A 6,621-nucleotide genomic window follows, 5' to 3' on the forward strand; every position below is an offset into this window, starting at 1 on the left:
ATGAACGAGTGAAGATGGTGCTGCATAGTGACTGCAGGATATTTTGTCTGTTTAGCACTTATTTTGTAATGGTTCACCTTGAAAACAAGATGTTAAGGATGATACCCCTAGCTGTGATATGGGAGGAATGCCTGATTGTATCAGAGGCATGCTTTTGGTTGGATGTAATGTTGGTTATTAAATTTGCTAAACAGTTAGCTTGTAGGGTTCAGTTAACTGATGCCCTTAATGTAATTCTCCCTCCAAATGGAATACCATCAAGGATAAAGTGTTGTGACGTGGTTTGTTTCCAGGAAACAAAAAAGGAGGTTCTAGATCTGGCTTTTATAAAAAATGTCTGCCCATCCTGGTTTGACAGTTTTGAGTTTCTACCTTCTGTGGGTGCATCAGGGGGACTATTGGTGGCTTGGAAAAGTTCTCTCTTCAGGGGTAGCAAAATTTTTCACAATGATTACGCTATCTCGGTGGAATTTTTTTCCCAACATGACAACAGTTCCTGGGTCTTGACAAACATATATGCTCCTTGTCAGTCAGAAGCCTGAAGAAGTTGACTGGCTAGTCCTTGGTGATTTTAACTTAATCAGAAGACCTGGAAATAGGAATAAGGAAGGAGAGAATTTAATGGAAATGATGCTTTTTAATGAAGTCATTAGTGCTCCGGGCTTAATGAAGTTCCTCTTCAGGGGAGAAAATTTACCTGGTCTAACAAGCAGGCCTCACCTCTTCTGGAAAAGCTTGACTGGACCTTCACTTCTAACTCTTGGCTGCTTTCCTATCCTGATACTTCCCTCACAGCCCTTGATATGACTTCCTCTGACCACTGTCCCTGCATTGTCAATATTTCTAGTCACATCCCTAAAGGTGGTATCTTTAGATTTGAAAATTACAGGCTGAAACATGATAACTTTGGAAACATTCTTTCTCAGGTTTGGGATGCCCCCACTACTCAGTCTGATTGTGCTAAGAACTTAACTGCTAAGTTCAAGAATCTAAGAAAGGCACTGAAAGATTGGCAGAGAAACTTATGCAGTCTCAAGAGCAATATTTCTAATGTCAAAAGTGTCCTTTTCCTTGACATTCTAGAGGATTACAGAGATCTTACTCTGGCTGAGTGGAATTTCAAAGAAATCTTGAAGCAGAAGCTAGAGAATCTTCTTGAACAACAAAAAATTTATTGGAAACAAAGGGGGCTATAAAATGGGTCAAATTGGGTGACACTAATACAAAGTTTTTTCATGCTAATGCTTCTATCAAACATAGAGGAAACCTCAGTAAGCAGCTAGTTTCTGATCAGGGAGTCTTGGTCCATTCTCATAGAGACAAAGAGCAAATCATTTGGCAAGAGTTCAAAGAGAGATTATCAACTTCAAATTATACTGCCTTTCCTGTTGATCCAACCAGTTTCATTCAAGTGGTGGACGGTCTGGATTTTCTTGAAGAACCTTTTTCTGTACAAGAAGTTGATAGCATCATCAAGAGTCTCCCTAATGACAAATCTCCTGGACTAGATGGATTTAATAATGATTTTCTAAAAGCTGCTTAGAGCAAGATCAAGTTTGATTTCTATAATCTCTGCAATGCCTTTCATCAGAATAATCTTTGTTTGAGAAGTATTAACAAGTCCATCACCCTAGCTCCAAAGATTGAGAACCCAACCTCTGTTTCAGATTTCAGACCCATTTCTCTATTGAATAGCTCTGTCAAGCTCATAACTAAAGTTCTGGCAAACAGACTTCAGACTGTCATCACTAAGTTGGTCCATGTTAATCAATATGGCTTCATTAAATCTAGAACCATTCAGGATTGTCTGGGGTGGGCCTTTGAGTATATGCACCTCTGCCACCACTCCAGGAAGGAAATCATTGTTCTTAAATTAGACTTTGAGAAAGTTTTTGACAAAATTGAGCACCAAGCAATGTTGAAGTTAATGGAGTGTAAGGGTTTTGGCCATAAATGGATTGGTTGGATGAGAGAAATTTTTTCATCTGATACTTCTGCTGTCCTTCTTAATGGTGTTCCTGGGAAAACCTTCAACTGCAAGAGGGGGGTTAGACAAGGTGACCCTCTTTCACCTCTTCTTTTTGTCATGGCTGCTGATTTTCTCCAATCCTTGCTTAACAAAGGTAAAGAAATGGGTTTGCTAAATCTTCCAATCCCTATTCAGTCGAATCCCGACTTTCCTGTGGTTCAATATGCAGATGATACCCTGGTAATCATGGAAGGGGACCCCTGTCAGCTGTTATTTCTGAAATCAGTTCTCAACTCCTTTGCTGATGCAACCGGGCTAAAAGTGAATTACAGAAAGTCAATGATGCTTCCCATAAATATGACAGATCAGAGGCTGGATCATCTAGCAAGAACTTTTGGTTGCTCAAAAGGAACCTTCCCTTTCACTTGCCTTGGTTTGCCTTTTGGGATTACAAAGCCAAGAGTCCAAGATTATTTGCCACTGGTTAACAAATGTGAAAGAAGGCTTGCAAGTGTTTCCACTTTCCTCTCTCAGGCCGGCAGGCTGGAATTAACAAATGCAGTTTTCAGTGCTTTGCCAGCCTTTTATATGTGCACTCTTGCCATTCCAAAGACAGTAATAAAGCAAATCGACAAATACAGGAAACACTATCTTTGGAGAGGATTAGATGTTAATGGAAGAGGTCAGCCAAAGGCAGCCTGGACTATGATCTGCAACACAAAGGAGGAAGGGGGATTGGGTGTAATCAATGTGGAAGAACAGAACAAGGCTTTGTTATTAAAGAATTTGCATAAATTCTTTAATAAGGCAGAAATTCCATGGGTTAAGATGATCTGGGAAAAGTATTACTCAAATGGAAAATTGCCAGGACATGCAAGGAAAAGCTCTTTTTGGTGGAGGGATATTTTAAAGAATCTTCAGACTTTCAAAGAAATAGCAATAGTTCAGACCAACAGTGGAGAGACATGCTTGTTCTGGCAAGATAAGTGGCAAGGGCAGCCCTTTCAAATAGATTACCCAGAACTTGCCTCTTTTGCAAAAGATAAAAGGATTTCTGTAAAGATTGCATTGGAACTACAAGATATAACCAATTTGTTATAGATTCCAGTTTCACAGATAGCATATGAGCAACTACAGACCCTGACCCAAAGAACAATAAATTTTCATTTGAATGAAGGCACAGACATCTGGAAATATGCTTGGGGGAGCAATTTCTCATCTTCAAGGGCATACAAAATAATATTGGGTCACTCACAGCATCATCCATCTATTCGGTGGATCTGGAAATGCTCCTGTCAGCCAAAGCATTTAGTTTTCTTTTGGCTGTTGCTCAAGGACAGATTAAGCACAAGAAATATTCTCAAGAGGAAAAACTTGTTTCTACCATCCTACAACTGTGTCCTATGTGATTTGGACACAGAGGAATCAGCACAGCACCTCTTATTACAGTGTGAATATGCAAAGCAGTGCTGGGAATTCATTGGAGTTGGCATCCCCTCAAATATAAACTTTCCTGAGGCAATGGTCTTCCTCAAAGACGCCTTGCATTCTCAGTTCTTCATGGAAGCTATTATTCTTATCTGTTGGTCAATCTGGACCACGAGAAACGCCCTCATTTTCAATGGAATACAGCAGGAGCTTTCAGCTAGCAGAACAGTCTTCATGAAAGAATTGCAGCTGCTGACACACAGAGTCAAGTGCAGAGCTTCTCATCAATTTGAACAATGGATTCTCTCGATATCTTAGTCAACATCCTTCGGATGATTTTTTTCATCTCCTTTTTTGTTTCCTAATCTGTCTTAGCCTTCCTAGCTGTTGTTTCTGTCTCAGCTGTTGTTTTTTTTTGGTTGTTGTAACTCTATGTTACTTCTTTTAATAAAAAATCAGCTGTAGGGGCGAAAGCCCCTCCAGATTAATAATAATAAAAAAAAATCGCGTGATTGGGTCAATTTTCCTAAGTATTGAAAGATTGGGAGTTGCGACACGAAGTTGTTAGGGAGTAATTTTTTCAACCGCGAGGAGGAACGGGAAACAACAAACGGTCGGCGGTCGGCGGCCGCCGGCGGAGGCTTGTCGGAGGAAAGGCGCAAGACGCTGCTTTACTGAGGAGCCTTAAGTTTATCGAGGCGCCGACGAGAGTACGGAGCCACCACCAAGCCCGCCGACAGCCCACCCCTACTAGGCTTCCACAACGATTTGTTGGGATGTGAGTATTTTCTCGTGTGTGTGTTTTTTTTTTGCGCATAATTTTCGCGTGGTTTTCGTTAGTTTTTCTTACGATTAAGGGGTTTCTATCTTGTGAATCGGTGTTATTTACACCCTAATAGTGCTAGGGAGCAGTAGAACGTAGAGATGCTGGGCTCACCTCGCCACTGGGTACTTCGTCAGCTCCGATAACTTCTCTGCTGGGGGTTACATGTGGAGGATTAACTGCTACCCGCGCGGGGGCGACATAGACGGCAACGAGCACTTATCTCTCTACCTGGAGCTTGTGAGCAAATCGAAGGAGGTCAAAGCCATCTTTGATGCTTTCTTGGTGGGCAGAGATGGCAAGCTACGTTTTCCAACTGATAGGTGCTTGGACACTTTCCAGCTAGTAGAGACAGAGTGGGGATGGGATCAGTTCGTGCATCGAAGTGATCTTGAGTTGTATGTGATGAATGACACTGTCACAGTTGTGTGCGGGGTCATAGCCAATCAACTGCTTCTGGTGCAAGGAAATATGACGTCGAAAAAGTCCCTTGTTGTGGTACTGTAGCTGCTGCAGAGACAGGCGTCGAACGGTTCACCTACTGCACTGTAGCCACATATAGAGACAGGCGTAGAAGTCAGTCCTGCTGTGTTATCTAGTTACTGTTGCAGTATGTACGCTGTATTAGGACTAGATGGATAGAGTTGTATATATAGTTTGTCACTGCAACTCAATAAGAGAGTTTAATTTTGCCATCTCCTAGATAGCGCTCTAGCCAACGCTGGTGCTTGTACTGTGTGTATGCTCTGTTCTCCCTTTTCTTCTACCTCTAGCCATAGTGTGTGTGGTCGGACAGTCTCGGTCATGCTCGGTCGTAGTCGGCAAGACTAGTGAGTGGTCGACTCATCTGAGCCGGTGATCCTGTGGGCTAACAAGTGGTATCAGAGCCATACGAACGTCGTCGCCAGACTAACCGCTGGCGATGACGGACGGTTCGGAAATGGCCGACAGCTGTGGCTGCCCAGCCACGACCGGAGGTCGTTGTTCACACGGTGCGGGAGGTCAGCGGCACCAGTTGGCCGACGCTGACTCACACCAACTATGGAGAGTGGTCGGTGACCATGAAGGTCAAGCTCAGAGCCCGACGGTTCTGGAATGCTGTTGACAAGGGCACCGACAATGAGAAAGATGACATGTTAGCGTTGGAGGCTATCCTCGCTGCTGTACCGGCGGAATACTGAGAGCCGTTGGGGGCGAAGAGCTCTGCTAAGGGGGCGTGGAAGGCTATTACGACGATGCACGTCGGTTCCGACCACGCAAAGAAGGCGATGGCCCAGCTTCTGAAGCAGGAGTACGCCAATCTCAAGTTCAAGGATGGTAAAACGGTGGAGGACTTCTCCCTCCTCCTGCAGACGCTCATCAGCAAGCTAAAGAGCCATGGCGTCACCATCGACGAAGAGGGAGGCGGTCTCCAAGTACTTCCACTTCGTGCCGGCAAAGTACATCCAGATTGCTCTCTCCATAGAGACGATACTGGACTTATCCACCCTCACCATTGAGGATGTGACAGGCCGTCTGCAGGCGGTGGACGAGCACCTAGAGTAGACGACAGCAACGAAGGACAGCGGCAAACTACTGTTGACGGAAGAGGAGTGGATTGCTTGGAGAAACTCCGAGAAGGCAGCCTCCTCCAGCCGCGGTGATGATGCCAAGCGCCGCAGTAAGGCTTTTTTGGAGAAGAAGAAGCAGGTCGACCCCAACGCCTGTCGGCGCTATGGGAAGATGGGCCATTGGGCACGAGAGTGCCCAAATAGCAAGTAGGAGAAGAAGGCTGAGGCTCATCTGGCGCAAGCTGATGATGATGATGATGAGACCACTATCCTAATGGCAACGTTCTGTGCACTGCACGACGTCGAGGCCGAGAAGAAGGAAGAGGTGATGACGGTGGAAGGACCTGGGAAGGCCCTAAAGGCTATCAACCTCTATGAACCATGCACCCAAGTCCACCTCGGACATGTGGGCACCGACCAGGAGTAGTGGTGGTATCTGGACTCTGGTGCCAACAACCATATGACAGGCTCCAAGGCATCCTTCTCTGAGCTCGACGACGATGTTACCGGTACGGTGAAGTTTGGTGACGGCTCAAAGGTGGCTATCCAAGGGCGTGGCACCATCATCTTCAGGTGCTAGAATAGGGAACACCGCGTGCTAATGGATGTATATTACATCCCGCAACTGCGTTCAAGCATCATCAGCATTGGTCAGCTGGATGAGCGCGGTAGCGAGGTACTGATCAAGGACGGAGTCCTTAGGATCAGGGACCGGGAGCAGCGACTTCTTGCTAAGGTGAAGAGGTCCCTGAACCAGTTGTACCTGCTCGACCTGAAGGTAGAGCAGTCGGTGTGTCTGACGGCAAGGCACACCGAGGAACCGTGGATGTGGCATGCCCGGTTCGGACATC

At 45.2% G+C, this 6,621-nt stretch overlaps 1 long non-coding RNA gene across 1 annotated transcript; it reads right to left on the reverse strand.

Annotated features, from left to right (window-relative positions):
- Nucleotides 1-396: 396 nt before the first annotated feature.
- On the reverse strand, nt 397-4,355 carry LOC136538719 (uncharacterized). The gene is made up of 3 exons (XR_010779442.1): nt 4,335-4,355; nt 698-820; nt 397-589 (listed from the first exon to the last, which is right to left on the reverse strand). It is a non-coding gene; the product is annotated as an uncharacterized lncRNA (long non-coding RNA).
- Between the last annotated feature and the right edge of the window lie 2,266 nt (nt 4,356-6,621).

The sequence above is a fragment of the Miscanthus floridulus genome, chromosome 2 (genome assembly GCF_019320115.1).
Source record: "Miscanthus floridulus cultivar M001 chromosome 2, ASM1932011v1, whole genome shotgun sequence".
Lineage (NCBI taxonomy): Eukaryota > Viridiplantae > Streptophyta > Magnoliopsida > Poales > Poaceae > Miscanthus > Miscanthus floridulus.